The sequence below is a fragment of the Ostrea edulis genome, chromosome 6 (genome assembly GCF_947568905.1).
Source record: "Ostrea edulis chromosome 6, xbOstEdul1.1, whole genome shotgun sequence".
NCBI classification, from domain to species: domain Eukaryota; kingdom Metazoa; phylum Mollusca; class Bivalvia; order Ostreida; family Ostreidae; genus Ostrea; species Ostrea edulis.
The window spans coordinates 39,284,362-39,301,369 of NC_079169.1; the positions used below are offsets into that span (position 1 = coordinate 39,284,362).

The 17,008-nt window shown below is 35.6% G+C and overlaps 1 protein-coding gene across 9 annotated transcripts in view; it reads left to right on the forward strand.

Moving 5' to 3' along the window:
- The window catches only part of LOC125645894 (mitochondrial nicotinamide adenine dinucleotide transporter SLC25A51-like), a 53,025-nt gene that overhangs the window by 12,544 nt on the left and 23,473 nt on the right, over window positions 1–17,008 (forward strand). For all 9 annotated transcript variants that reach the window (XM_056139572.1, XM_056139571.1, XM_056139576.1 and 6 more), the window contains one exon: window positions 13,031–13,056. The gene's annotated coding sequence lies outside the window, so the exon portion shown is untranslated. The remainder of the gene's footprint in view (window positions 1–13,030; window positions 13,057–17,008) is intronic.

Consider the following 17,008-nt stretch of genomic DNA (forward strand, 5'->3'; position numbering starts at 1 on the left):
AAGTTTATACCGCCGTTTCAAATTTTGAAAAATCGCTTCCGGTTGGAAGTTATTCCCCTTTTATCGATTTTCAGATGACCATTTTGTCCAGACAAAAACTCAAAAACGACATAAGCTAGAGTGCTGAAATTTTCAGTGATGTTAGATGACATGTTGTAGTTGTGCACCTGGGTTTTTCAAAATTTCCGGAAGTGCCTAGTATGGAAGCTCGGTAGGGGTCGAAAATGGAGTTTAGAAAAGTGCCTAAATTTTTTCCATGTTTTAAATCATAACTTTTTACTCGTAAATATTTTGTTTAGACATATATAACTAAAGTTGTACAGTTTAATGAGATCTTTCGTGCCATATCAAGAAATGGGCCCATGGGCCCCATGGCTCGCCTGAACCATTGAATTTCTGTTAGAATGATTAACTTTTTTCTCTCGAAACTTTTGATAAGACATGTAGAATAAAAGTTGTTCAGTTTTGCAAGGTCTATCTTACGATATCAAAAAATAGGCCTCCGGGCGTCATGGTTCGCCTGAATAGTCGAATTTATATCACAATTAATAACATTAATAACTTTTTTCTCGAGAAACTTTTGACAAGACATTTAGAACAAAAGTTGTTCAGTTTAGCAAGTGTTAACTAACGATGTTAAGAAATAGGCCTGCAGGTCTTATGGCTCACCTGAACTGTTGGGTTATTGTTGCAATCTATAACATTTTTGTCAAGAAACTTTTAATAAGACATCTACAACAAAAGTTGTTCAGTTTTGCAAGATCTTTCAAACAACATCAAGAAGAAGGCGAACGGGCCTCATGGCTTGCCTGAAGAGTTTGATTATTGTCACAATCAATAACTTTTTTGTTGAGAAACTTTTGATAAGACATGTAGAACAAAAGTTGTTCAGTTTTGCAAGCGTTAACTAACTATCTTAAGAAATAGGCCTGCGGGTCTCATGGGTCACCTGAACAGTTGGGTTATTGTTGCAATCTATAACATTTTTGTCAAGAAACTTTTAATAAGACATCTAGAACAGAAGTTGTTCAGTTTTGCAAGATCTTTCGAACAACATCTTGAAAAAGGCGAATGGGCCTCATGGCTCGCCTGAACAGTTTGATTATTGTCACAATTACTAACTTTTTTCTCGAGAATCTTTTGATAAGACATGTAGAACAAAAGTTGCTCAGTTTTGCGAGATCTTTCAAACGATATCAAGAAAAAGGCCCACGGGCCTTATGACTCGCCTTAACAGTCTGATAAATGTCGCAACAAAATTTGTTCAGTTTTGCGAGATATATCTAGAATGATATCAAATTTAGGCCTCCGGGCGACATGACTCGTCTGATCAGTCGAATTTGTATTGCAGTAAATAACATTATTATAACTATTTTCTCGAAAAAAGGCTGACCCCTTTAAGTAGTGGCCTATAGGGGCAGAGAGTCTTTAATTTATAACACATAAATGATCAATATTTATAAAACACTACCGAAACTAAATTGTACGTCTAGACAATATATTTGTATCGTTATTTATAAACGAAAATCTCAGTCAAATTCTTATCTCATCGCATCTAAAATTGGACGGAAGACCCACTCGTTGCTCGCAACGAGATTGCATCTAGTCTTCTTATTATTTTTCTTCTTTTTTTTTCCTTACCAATTTTGTGCAGAGGATTTCTCGAAGATGGCTCTATCGATTTGCTTCAAATTTTCAGGGTTGATGCATTGCCATCTGAAGTTTGTATCGCCATTTCAATTTTTGAAAATTCACTTCCGGTCGGAAGTTATCTTCCTTTTTTTTGATTTTCAGATGGCGATGTTGTCTGTCCAAAAATGATAAAAGCTAGAGTGCTGAAATTTTCAGTGATGTTAAATGGCAAATTGTTGTTGTGCACCTGGGTTTTCTAATCTTTCTAATGATACCAAAAATAGGCTTCCGGGCTTACCTGAACAGTCGAATTTGTATCATAGTTAATAACATTAATAACTTTTTTCTTGACTTTTGATAAGATGTATTGAACAAAAGTTGTTCAGTTTCACGAGCTTTAACAAACAATATCAAGAAATAGGCCTGCAGGTCTATGACTGACCTGAACAGTCAGATTGATGTTGCAATTTATAACATTTTTGTCAAAAAACTTTTAATAAGACATATAGAACAAAAGTTGTTCAGTTTTGGAAGATCTTTAGAACAACATCAAGAAAAAGGTGAACGGGCCTCATGGCTCGCCTGAACAGTGGGATTATTGTTTCAATCTATAACATTTTTGTCAAAAAAACTTTTGATACAGTACCAACCAGACCCAACCTGACACCCAAGCAGTCCCAGGGACTGCTCTGGGACTGCTCTCTCAAAAAGTGGGACTGCTCTAGAAAGCAGTCCCAGCGGTCCCAGCAGTCCCTGGGACTGCTTTGTTCAGCCAAGCGTGAATGAATCACGTGATGTTATAACCGATAAGAAAGCCCCGCCCACCGTGTATTCAGAATATACACAAATCACTTCAGTAGTTATTTCACTGCTTACTGACGCACTTTCACTAGAGAACACGGTTGGGGTCAATTACTTTGAAATGTAATGAATTAAATTACAATTACTTTACAATTTTTAGCCGAGTTGCAACGAAGTTGAACTCGGCTATTGGTTTGGTGATGCATGCGGGCGGGCGTCAACAATTGGTTTCCAGATGATAACTCGAAAAGTTTACAATCTAATCAAATGAAACTTTGATATATTGTTGGGTACCAGGTAAGGAAGACCCCTATTAATTTTGGAGAAAAAAGGTCAAAGGTCAAGGTCACAGTGACCGAAAATAGAATGAAAATTTCAGAAAAATTTGGTTTCCAGATGATAACTGCGAAAATTTAAATCGGAATCAAATGAAACTTGGATATATTGTTGGGTACCAGGTAAGGAAGACCCCTATTGATTTTGGAGAAAAAAGGTCAAAGATCAAGGTCACAGTGACTGAAAATAGAATGAAAATTTCAGAAATATTTGGTTTCCGGATGATAACTCAGAAAGTTTAAATCCGAATCAAATGATACTTACAGATATTGTTATGTACCAGGTAAGGAATACCCCTATTGATTTTGGAGAAAATAGATCAAAGGTCAAGGTCACAGTGACCGAATATAGAATGAAATTTCAGAAATATTTGGTTTCTGGATGATAACTCAGAAAGTTTAAATCCGAATCAAATGATACTTGGATATATTGTTGGATACCAGCAAAGCAAGGCCACTATTGATTTTGGAGAACAAAGGTCAAAGTCACAGTGACCGAATATAGATTGAAAACTTCAGACAAATATGGTTTCTGGACAGTAACTCGAAAAGTTTAAAACTGAAATTAGTTCTTCACAATTATAAATATGCCACATCATTCCTGACTTTACAATGTATCCCATGCAACTCGGCTCATGCACCCCTAGGTGCATATACTGATTTTCTTCAGTTAAATTAAATTACAATTAGTCATTTTTAGAGCATGTAATTAACATGTAATTTGCAAAAGTAATTAATTAAATTACAAATTACTTTCTCAAATTTTATTAGGTTTGCAATTGGTTGTCGTCGTTGTCATCCGTCGTGCGTTAACAGTTGATTATTTTTAACTTCTTAATAACTACCAGTCCAATTCTTTTCAAATTTGGTATGAGGCATCATTGGGACAAGGGGGACATAAATTGTAAATTTCAGGACTCCAGCACCCCTGGGGCCCTAGGGGCAGGGAAATAACTGCCCAAAATTGACCAATTTTCAAAAATCTTCTCAAGAACCACACACATGTAAGAAAAACTAAATACATAGTGATGTAGAGCAGGAAGGCCTCTACCAAAATTGTAAATTTCATGATCTCGAGGGTAGGGGTTCTGACCCCAGGGCGGGGCCAAACTTGGTATGTAGTGGTAATGTGTAAAACACTCAAATAACATCTTCTTTAGTGCTATTGATACTAAATTGAAAGTGAATAGATATTTAGAAAGAACAGGTAGTCCTTTACCAAAATTGTAAATTTGATGATCCCAGGGGTAGGGGTTTTGGTATCAGGGTGGGGCCAAAAATTGTCAGTTATTAAATGTGTGAACAATAGACATTTTTAGCTCACCTGAGCCAAAGGCTCAAGTGAGGTTTTCTGATCAAAATTTGTCCGTTGTTTGTTGTCATTTGCGTTGTTGGCGTCATAAACTTTTCACATTTTCTACTTCTTCTCAAGAACCGCTGTGCCAATTTCAACCAGACTTGCCACAAAGCATTCTTGGGTGAAGCGCTTTCAAGTTTGTTCAAATGAAGGGCCATGTCCATTTCAAAGGGGAGATAATCACAAAAATGCAAAACTAGGGTGGGGTCATTTAAAAATCTTCTCAAGAACCACTAGGCCAGAAAAACTGAAATTTACATGAAAGCTTCCTGACATAGTGCAGATTCAAGTTTGTTCAAATCATGGCCCCCAGGGGTCAGATGGGGCCACAATAGGGGATCAAAGTTTTAGATACAAATATATAGGATAAATCTTTAAAAATCTTCTCAAGAACCACTGGGCCAGAAAAGCTGAAATTTACATGAAAGCTTCCTGACATAGTGCAGATTCAAGTTTGTTCAAATCATGGTCCCCGGAGGTTAGATGGGGCCACAATAGGGTTCAAAGTTTTACATACAAATATATTGGAAAAATCTTTAAAAATCTTCTTCTCAAGAACCACTGAGCCAGAAAAGCTGATATTTACATGAAAGCTTTCTGACATATTTCAGATTTCAGTTTGGCCCCCAGGGGTATGATGGGGTCACAAAGGGGGGGGGGTGTCAAAGTTTTGCATACAAATATATATGGAAAATCTTTAAATATGAGCCAAGGTGACTCAGGTGAGCGATGTGGCCCGTGGGCCTCTTGTTAACTTCTTCTTGATAACTATCGTTCCAATTCTTTTCAAACTTAGTATGAAACATATTTGGAACAAGGGGAACATAAATTGTAAATGTCAGGATTCCTGCACCCCTGGGTCCTTAGGGGTGGGGCAAAATCTGCCCAAAATTGACCAATTTTCAAAAATCTTCTTCTCAAGAACCACACACATGTAAGAAAAACTAAATGCATAGTGATGTAGAGCAGGAAGGCTTCTACCAAATTGTAAATTTCATTATCTCCAGGGTAAAGGTTCTGACCCCAGGGCGGGGCCAAACTTGGTATATAGTGCTAAATGGATAGAGCAGGTAGTCTTTTATGAAAATTGTAAAGGGGTATAGCGCACTTGGTATGCAATTTTGCCGACATAAATACGTTTTTGTTGAATATCATTTTTTACAAATATTCTGCTATACAATGTCAGTTTATACTTGTGTTTACCCAAATTACTTAATAAAGATATCTATATGTTGATAGTATCTTTATTTGATAAGCATAAACATCACCGTGATTATATAGAGTATGTAGTAAATGTAACGTAATGGGGATAAAAAATTGCAAACTATTGCAAAAGGCCACCATAAACCAGAAATAAAACATTGAAATTGTTTTACTTGATTATGACTGTATATAAGTCCGTTTGAGGAAATTTGGTTTAAGGTGGCCCTCTTGTTTTAAATGGATAAAATATGAAAAAAGCGTTCTCAAAATTTACCTTGAAATTTAGCAGCCTGTCAAACGTTAAACCTTTAAACTTACATGCCTGGCTTTTCATTTTTTTGGGGTCGTTCTCTTCAGGGGGGGGGGGGGGGGGGGGTTAAATGTGATACATATATTATAACAAATATTAGTCATTTTCATCATAACTTCTAATATTTGCAAGTTACGACTTAAAGAAAGGGAATTTATTCCGAGATCGCGGTAGTTCCGTTTGTTTACACTAACATGTTCCTGTGTGCATAGGATTTTCAAACCGCAATGTGGCTGACGAAAAGCTAAACAAATACTACAAGAAAAAGGACACAAATGTACAGCATGTAATAAGTAAAAATATGTCAAGGGAGGAAAAGAACTGTTATATAGTTTTACTTCTCAAAAGAAAATATAAAAACTCATGTAGCAACTGTCATATGATATTTAGGCAAAGCTAAACACTCGAATTATCAACCAAAGGCAAATGAACTGATGACATCTCTTAAAGGCGCTGCAGTCATGTCAGAAAAAGACAATGAGTTAAGTAATGCCATATGTAAAACGGTTGTTGTGTAATATGAATGCACCTATGAAAATATTGTACTGTTCATCATTCCAAATAGGAAAATGGTTTATTATTTAAAGAACGACTCATATAAATGTCAGTAATGCTAAACTGCGGCAGTTATTTATCTTAACGAAACATAAAAAAACCTTGTCCTTATATTTAAATATAACACGCCAGTCTATTATTGGAAACCGGTGTTTTCCATTTAGATTTCTGAGTCGGCCGTTTCGTCAGCAAATGCGCTATACCTTGTTGATTTTCTCCAGAGTAAGGGTTCTGACCCCAGGGTGGGACCAAACTTGTATATAGTACATGTATGTATGTGTAAGTTTGCTGATACTGTATAAAATCTAAGTGCATACTCATTACTCAGGAATAGCAGAAAAGGATGTACAAAAAATGGTGAATTTCATAAACCAGGGTTATGAGTTTAGGATTAGTCATATCTTTTGATGCTTTAATGTAAATACACCTATTATTAAAAACCTTTCATCAGTGTTTGCACTTTTGAGGGCAGTAAAGTTTTAAGAACACATCTTGTTTTATACTGTTGCTGAACATTAGAATTTAGCTTAGATATTCAGAACAGGAATTTTTTTCTAGATTCCATAGCCCATGGAAGTAGTGATACTTTTTCACTAGTATTCAGGTGACTGATAAGGCTTGTGGGCCTCTTGTTGGAAAACTAGTGGTAAATTATATAATCATATGATGCATGCATAATAACGCCTTTACAAAATCTAAGATTGCCGTTTCATTCCGGTCCTACTAAACAGAGTACGCTAGAGTACGTTAGAGTACGCTGGTAAAATTTCACAATCTAAAGCAATTTAACTGCTGTTTGTAGGTGTTCTTATTTTACTTTAACCTTATAAATATATATTTGGAATATATTGTGTTTGTTTTAATTATATTTAAAAAAATATTTTGAATTACAGTTTACCGTTTGATCCCGATCAAATTTAACTACATATTTACATAAAGTACCAGCGCATTACATTTAATTTTCCAAGATTATGCTTTTATCTTATTTTTAAAGTATTACGTCGTTTTTAGTCAACTGAACAGTGAATTCCATGAAGATCATTCAGTGGTATTTAGATTTACATACAAATGAAATGATTACATCTATGAAGATGAGGTCTTTAATGATTGTCGGTGTTGTTTTAAATCAACACTGGATATTGTGGGTTTTTTTAAAGGCCAACAATTATTCAATTGATGAAGGAATGACTTTAATTCTGGGGCAAGTTATACGAGTATAACCTGGTTTGGGTCAGTTTACGCTTTATAATCCGCAAGAGACAAAGATGCTAAACTTCATTTATCAAAATGTACATAAAGTCGGAAAAATACAAGTCAACTGAGCTGCGCAATGATTCACTTAGCAACGACACGAAGCATCTCGATGTGAAGGTAGCGATCTTTAATCTTAGTTCTACGGAGCCTAGCCATTTATCAAAATATTGTATCGAAAGTGAAGTTTGTCATGATAGAAAATATGTGTAGACTATGCATGCAATGCGTATTTCGCTGTCCTTTATATAGAAATCGACTTTGAAGTCGCTCATCTCCGACAGATTGAGAAAATACGGGAAATAGCATTGTTTATACCTACCCAAAATAAATCTTCAAATAGATCTATAAAAAAATGCAATAATTTGCGACTTTAACTCTGTGAAAACTTCTACTACATGAAAACTTACCCTTGTATGCAACGTTATCGCTAATAGTAAATCCGACACAAGAATTTTTGTTTGCTTTGTTGAAAGACGGATCAAGCAATGAAACAACCCCCCTCCCCCCCCCCCCCCCCTTCCCCCAGTGAGAAATGTATTTCAAAATGAACAGGGTAATGCTTACTTGGCAAATCATTAATTCGAATATAATATCTTTGTTTTAATCTATACATACAGAGAAAGATGTTTTACAACAGTGATTTGCGTACAAGTAGATGCTAATATTGACAATGAGAAAACAACATGTGTATCAAACCGAAGTATCTTATTGTACATGTTGACTTTCTATTCCATAGAAGGCTGAAAACAGTGCTTCGATGTAAATTCAGAGAGAGAGAGAGAGAGAAAAATAGTTCCGGCTTCTGGTTGTCAAGGGGGTGTGTCCCCACACCAAACCAGTTTATACAAAAATAATTTGCATTCCTCAATTAGAAATTGACCAATCAGAGACAAGGATACAATAAGAATTAAATTGTTTTGAATTAATAGTTGGCCAGTGGACAAAGAAACAAAATATATAAAATAAACTGATGAATTGAAAAGGGAGGTTTAAAAAAGGCATAGGACCCCCAAAACATCTCCCCCCCCCCCCCCCCCCCCAAAAGGGGGGGGGGGAACAAGAAAATCAAAGATTATGAATTCCGAATAGCTATCAATCGTACGTAAAATTAATTACTGATGTAAAATGTCACATCGCTCAATTCTTTCTCCAAACAAAATAGTAATAATCGGGATCGTGATGCCATAAATCTGGTAAGCGGTAAGTGTAGTACGGCCGAAAGCCGAAAATCCCGGATAGCGATTTTTTCAAGATTTCTCTCTTAATGCTGCATGTAATAACACATAATTTGCAGAGGTTACTGTTTGTAACCTAGGTACATAAAAGACATAAACTTTTTCGGAGAATTCTTCTACAAAAGTACCAAACTTGATCTAAATACCAGAGTTTTCACCTGCCAAAAAGTGGTAAATCTAGTACGTTTTATGAATGTCGGAACCCAAACACGGTCGAGGATACTGACCGATTTCCACAGCCCCTTTGTAAATACTGGGTTTTAAGTAATCCTATTCATGCAACTACATTTTATGTTTCTATCATTATTTCTACAACACAAAATAATAAAAACTGCTGTATTTTGTAATTGTGATATTGTTTTAATCGGAACAAGTAGGTCCCTTTAGTTTGGTAAATTCGTACCTAAACAGCGTACGCGCACATGTAAAACAATAGTTGAGGACGTCTGTCGGAAATTATACCCCCCGAACGAAGTTCTGGGGGGTATATAGGAATCACTGTCTGTCTGTCTGTCCGTCCGTCCGTCTGTCTGTCTCCAGATTCGTGTCTGGGCCATAACTTCTTTGTTCTTTGACATAGGCATACCATATTTGGCACACAGGTGGATCACCATGAGACGATGTGTCGGGTACCTTCAAGACCTCTATATGACCTTGACCCTTGACCTTAAGGTCAAAATTAAAGGTTGTTTTTTTTTTTTACAGTGGATTCGTGTCCGGGCCATAACTTCTTTGTTCTTTGACATAGGCATACCATATTTGACACATGAGTGTATCACCATGAGATTATGTGTCATGTGCCTTCATGACCTCCATATGACCTTGACCTCAAGGTCAAAATTAAAGGTTTTTACAATGGATTCCTGTCAGGGTCATAACTTCTTTGTTCTTTGACATAGGCATACCATATTTGACACATGAGTGTATCACCATAAGACAATGTGTCATGTGCCTTCATGACCTCCATATGACCTTGACCTCAAGGTCAAAATTAAAGGTTTTTACAATGGATTCCTGTCAGGGCCGTAACTTCTTTGTTCTTTGACATAGGCATACCATATTTGATACATGATTGTATCACCATGAAACGATGTGTCATGTACCTTCATGACCTCCATATGACCTTGACCTCAAGGTTAAAATTAAACGTTTTTACAATGGATTCGTGTCATGGCCATTTTTGACACATGAGTGTATCACCATGATACGATGTGTCAGGTACCTTCATAACCTCTATATGACCTTGAACTTTGACCTCAAGGTCAAAATTGATTATAGTGTTTTGACATAGTCATACCATAAGACATGGGTGTATCACCATGAGAGTGTGTCATGTACATTCATGACCTCTTTATGACCTTGACCTTTGATCTCAAGGTCAAAATTATAGGTTTATACCATGGATTTGTGTTTGGACTATATCTTCCACTTTCTTCTACAAAGGCATACTATATTTTTACACTCAGGAAAGAGGTAATTTATGCCTATTAACAACACCCTTTGGGAGATTGGGGTAAGCGGGGGTATTCTTAGTGAGCATTGCTCACAGTATCTCTTGTTAGTAATGGTTATAACATTAACCATTGATTCCGTTGCCCAGCTCTGGCCACGCGAAGGTTCTCCATTCACCCAGGCATGTTATTTTGAATAAAAATCTAAACTCCGAAAGTAAAGAAGCTATACTCCCTAAAGTAAATAATGTAACCCAAAAAGTGTGCTTTAACAATATTTTGTCATTTTGATTAAGAAACAAAAGGGAATTATGATAGTACAGTCTTTAATCGTCTTGATGATGGAATTATAATGTTAAAATTTGTCGTTTCTCTTCATAAATTACATATGATTATTTTAAATCACACTTCGTATGCATTTGTAGCCTACACTGGATCAAAATAATAATCGATAATAATCGAATTATAAAATTATTCAATTAATTCAATAACGAATATTAAACCGAAATTTAAAAAGAAGCAGACTATTTATAGTGTATATATATCAAAGTGGATTGAAATATTGCAAAAAGTGTGTGTACTACACATGTATAATTACAAATAACATGTAGGGTGATACAATAAAATGCGCATATAAATGCACCATATATGCAATTGCGATTTATTTAAGTTACCTTAGATATCTAGAACTCAGTCTGATTCAATATTGTCTATAATACCAAAACGCAGACTTTCGGTAGATCACAAGATCGGCGACCGTGTTCAGGTTTCGGCATTTATAAAACGTACTAGATTTACCGCTTTTTGGTATCTGAAAACTCTGGTTCAGTATCTTCTTTATAGAATTCCCAGAAAAGTTATATGATTCTTGTTTAATAGGTCACAAACAGTTATCACAATAAGTTTGATGTCATTCTATCAACTATTAAGAGAGAAATCATGCAAAAATCGTTATCCGGGACTTTCGGCTTTCGGCTGTACTGCATTTTCCACTTGCCAATAAATCTTCAATAAATTGAATTTTGTTTTCTGGTCAAAATATCGCTAAATACAAATACTTTTGATAAATTTTGCAATATTATTTTATAATCATGTTTATTTAAGTGGTATACATACAAATAAACAGTTAAATTGCATTAAATTATGAAATTTTACCAGCGTACTCTAGAGTACTCTGTTTAGTAGGACCCGTTTCATTAATTTTGATCATCATCAGTTTCTCAAAGGTGCTAGCAAAAATCATTGTGTCAAGAACGGCCTAACAATCGGTATAAAACACGTCGGACAGCACATGACCCAATGATAAGTTGTATTGACGAACTAGATCATTATAACGACCATAGAATTTGCAAAATGCTGACTTCAATCGAGACTATTGAAACCCCTGTACCAACAACTTGTTTGTCAGTAGCTTGCCTCGATTTAAAAACTGACAATACGCAGAACAAGCTCTTGCGTATCGAATCAGTTGAGAGATATAAACACCATATGCAGGTGATAATGGAATATTGCTACATAGATATGGGAAGTTGATGATGGAGAAGCTGGAATCATCCCGTTTGTCATACAGTTGAGTTGTCAGTTTGCCGTTAATGTCTACTTTCAATAAAACATCTAGGTATGAAGCAGAAGTGGACGACTGTGGTGGCTTTTATTTCGAGCTCGCAGGGATATATCGAATCGATTGATTGATTGATTAAATATTCTTTAACGTCCCTCTCGAGAATATTTCACTCATATGGAGACATCACCACTGCCGTTGAAGGGCTGCAGAATTTAGGCCTATGCTCGGCGCTTACGGCCTTTGAGCAGGGAGGGATCTTTATCGTGCCACACCTGGTGTGACACGGGGCCTTGGTTTTTGCGGTCTCATCCAAAGGACCGCCCCATTTAGTCGCCTTTTACGACAAGCAAGGGGTACTGAGGACCTATTCCAACCCGGATCCCCACGGGAGTTATTGTTAATAGACAAAACGTCGATATATCTAAAAGTGAAATTGAAGGCCACAGCAAGAGATTTTTTCTTCTCACGTAGAAGTTTTCGAATAAATTCTGCTTCATATCAATATAAAAACAGGTCAGCTAACAAAGGAGCACGATTCGTGCCCATGGGAATTCCAACAGACTGTTGGAAGACCTGATCACCAAAGACCATGAAGATAATGTCAATGAGAAACTCTTTCATATTTTTAATTTCAAGTTCAGAGTACTTGTGCTTGGAATTAGAGTGGTGTTTAACGAAGGAAGATTTTGGATGACTGATCACTGGATATGAATATTTCCTTTTTCCATTTTTGTTGAAGAAGCAACTGTCTATGATATCAAAAAGTCTAGTCTTTAATTTATTGTGAGGAATGGTCGTGTATAGTGTTGAAAATTCATAGGTTTTGATGTTATTGATGTGAGAAAAGTTTTGCGATTTCAAGTTTACTAAAAGTTCTTTAGAATTTTCTAGAATCCACATTTGATTAGCACCACTTCTGGCATATGTAGTCGCACAGTAAGTTTGAAGCTTCTCCTTCACAGCTGTTAATATTTTCGTGAGGAGCAAAGATAGGGGCTTGGAAAAGCACTTACTGGATCCAGCAATGTATCTTTGTAAGGGTTTTTATGTAGTTTAGGAATTCAGTATAGGTACAGTAACTCGTATTCATTTGACCCATTGACCGGGATATTAAATGTGTCTAAAACTGAATCATGGGTTTGAAGAATTCCATCTTTTGAAAGAGCTGTTGGAGTATAAGTACGATTACCAAATGTGAAATTAATGCCAGGTTCGTTTAAAATACAGTTGTAATAATGAGCCTTATAAACAAAGACAATGTTGTTACAAGCTTTGTCAGCTGGAACCAAAACATATCCTTCATGTAACCTATCTAATTCTTTTATCACTTCAGGTTTACTAAACACAGAAGGATAGATGGTAAGTACTTTTGTTTTAAGATATTTAGTGCGGGATTTTTAGCTCTTCTGAGCCGAAGGCTCAAAGAGCTAATCAAATGGCCATATGTATGGCGTGCGGTGTTCTTCAACTTTTTGGAAAAAGGGCTATATCTCAAGAAGCCCTTGGCCAATTTTTGTCAAATTTGTCACAGGGTATCCTTGGCCCAAGGGCTTTCATTTGTACTAAAACTAGGGTTGTGACCCTTTAACAAGGGGAGATAATTAGGAAAATGCAAACAAAAGTAGTGGTTGCTTAAAAATCTTCTTCTCAAGAACTGCTGGGCAAATTATCACCAAACTTATGCATAAGGATGAGATTAGGTTGTAGATAAACAAATTGTTCAAGACATCATCCTTGGGCAAAGGATGTGGTCTCAAGGTCACTTCAAAGTTGACCTTAAATTTTATTTTGTTAAAACTTTGATATTTTGCTTAATATAAGGACTAGGATCATCAAATTTTGTCAGTTGATGCATCTTAGGACCTAATATCATTTTGTCTCAAAAGTAGGTCATGGTGACCTACTTTTTGAATTATTATTAAATGGATTTTGATGCATCTCTTGGATACTTTTGAGCCTATGATCATCAAAAGTTGTCAGTTAATGGATCATGAAACCTTCAACTGTGTCATGTGAAAAGTATGTCACCATGACCTACTTTCTGAATTTTATGGCTAATCATTTATGAATTATAAAATACATTTTAGGTTGTTATTTTAGATACCGAGAGGCTTAGAATCATCAAACCTTTTAAGTTGAAGTGTCTAGAGGCCTCGAAACATATTTATTTTAAAAAAGTAGGTCACAGTGACCTACTTTTTGAATTTTGCAGACATTCAAATTTCGCATTTTCAATTTTAGATGCATATTTTGGACACTATGAAAGCTAGGATCATCAAACTTTGTCAGTTGATGCATCTTGAGTCTTCAGAGTGTGTTGACTAAAAAGTAGGTCATCGTGACCTATTTTTGGATTTTGACGGCTATATTTGAATATTTCCGATACTATTTGACTTACAATCATCAAACTTTGTCAGTTGATGGGTCTTGAGTCTTCAGAGTGTGTCGACCAAAAAGTAAGTCACTGTGACCTAGTTTTGGGATTTGACGTTTATATATGAATATTTCAGATACTATTTGACTTCAATTATCAAACTTTGTCAGTTGATGCATCTTGAGTCTTTGGAGTGTGTTGATCAAAAAGTAGGTAACTGTGGCCTTATTTTCAACTACTGTATTTACACTTTAAACTTAAAATTTCCTGTATAATTTTTTTATAACTGTACACAATTTTAAAACCAGCTTGTCATGTAAATTTGTTTCAGACAATCATTAATAAAACATATTGCCAAATCTTTGAAAAATATAGAAAAATTCATTAAAAATGCTATTCTGTCACTTAACTCACTCTTTGTTTTTTATTTCAACAGAGCTGAAAAAGTTAAAATGCAATTTTGTTGATGTTGGTTTTAAGAACCACTCTCCAACAATGGCATGAAATGTAATTGCATTAAAAATCGGACAAATACAATGTGATCCCCTAGTTCTATTTGTATGCATAGTAAATTCGGTATTTAGCACCCCAACCGTCTCTATGTCCCTTGAAAAAATTCATGTAGAAGAGAAATATGTACTACCCAGATATGCACGTAGGTTAAGTAGCTTCATTTTGTAATTATTTTGATTGCCTAATCTAATAGTGTACCGTATGATATCCCCTTCATACACTATCATGTGATAGGTCTTTAAAACCTTGTTAATTGATGAATCTTGGTTAGTGAGAATTTTTGCCTGTTCTACAATGTATCAGAAGAGCGATTCGAGGACCATGGACCTCTTGTAATATTCCTCTGATGCTTTAAACCCATTATGACAATGTATCAAGTTCTTCTTCATATTTAGCCCATCGTCTGGCATAATCTTCGACAGAGTTCATAATAGAGATGAAGTTCTGTCGCCAATTAAAAGACCGAGGTTCTCTGTTTTTAGGATCGTTTAGAATAAGTGATTTGGGGTCCTTATTTTCAACTATATCAACATCACCAGTAATGACATGTCCAACTGGACTATAGTTGAAAGAAGATGAAGAACAAGAACACGTTGGTGGATTACGTATAAGATGGTCTATATCTAGGCACTGTAAATTTGTTTATAATTAAAAATTTGGATGCAAAAGTAGAAATATAGCTGTAGGAAATACAGGGTGTAAACTTGAACTTGAAATAAGTTGGAATACACGACTGAACCCTTTTATGATGAAGAATGTTACTTATGTTGACGGTATCTATTCCTTTGTTTTTAGAAATGATAAAGAGTTTTGGGATTGTTTCTTTTTCCAAATACATGAACAGATATTCACTTTTGCAATTGGTTTTCGTCCGTCGTACGTTAACAATTGAACATTTTTAACTTCTTCTGAATTACTACCAGTCCAATTCTTTTCAAATTTGGTATGAAGCATCATTGGGACAAGGGGACATAAATTGTAAATTTCAGGACTCCAGCACCCCTGGGGCCCTAGGGGTGGGGTAAAAACTGTCCAAAATTGACTAATTTTCAAAAATCTTCTCAAGAACCTCACACATTTAAGAAAAACTAAATGCATAATGATGTAGAGCAGGAAGGCCTCTACCAAAATTGTAAATTTCATGATCCCCGGGGTAGGGAATATGACCCCAGGGCAGGGCCTAACTTGTTATATAGTGTTTATGTGTAAAACACTTAAATAACATTTTCTTTAGTGCTTTTGATACTAAATTGAAACTAAATGGATAGAACAGGTAGTCTTTTACCAAAATTGTAAATTTGATTTCCCCCAGAGTAAGGGTTTTGACCCCAGGGTGGGGCCAAACTTAGTATATACACAGTGGAACCCCGTTATTACGTTTTCCATTTTGTCACGATAAAATAACGTAATACCGGGGTCAACGTAATAAACGTTCCCAGTGAAATCCGTTAAAATTATCATTTTGAAATTGTATATCGTCCGTTGGTACTCCGTGAAGGGGTGTGTGAATATATCTTTACTGTTTCTTTGTTTAAAAGAATATGATACTTTGTTTTATTTACATCTTATCTTTAATGTCCGTAATTCTTCATGTTCTTATCCATTTTCTTTATTTCGGTGTAGGATACATAAGGATGTAAGTTTTGATAAACGTTGCTTTTTCTGCATTCGTTTGGACCGCCATTTTGTTCAACTTTAAAACAATGCGTTCATGTAAATTTCTCTCAATAACTCGTTCCGGTTCGTATTCAACATTCGTATTTAAAAAAAATAACAAAACATCGTTTTTATTAAGTTCTCTAATTACACAATACACAACACAATAGAAAAAATCCCACCCAAAAAACAACAAAACTATAGACACAAAACGCACACGATACCCAACACTTACACACTTCTCACCAACGATAAACATGCACGGAGAACAATTTAAGCGCAATCCACATAAAAAAAAAATATAATGATTCACGAAGATTTCATTTATAACGCTAAATGATGGCACTAAAATCACGTGTGCATCAAGGGATTTTAAAATATTCACTGAGGTAAATGCCGTGCACGAGTCGGCCGATAGATTGGTGTATGTATGGACGAGATTTACGGACACCCAAGCTGCATGTCCCAACAACGAACAATTTTTTTAATTGAACACCTTTAGTCACCTATGTCCAAGCAGTTACCCAAGCGGTTGTAACATTGCTACGATAAATCTTGTCTTTCTTGTTTGGCACCAAAGCTGTCTGTGAATAGAGTTTTAATAGCGAAGGTAATCACACTATGCTGAACACGCAGGTGGTTGAGAAATTATTTCTTTGATTATCAAAATATGAAAAATGAAGTAAATTTCATAGAGTACAATTTCTAAATAAACATTATTTAATTGTTTATCACTGGCTTCTATACAGGGTATTCACCTGTATTGAT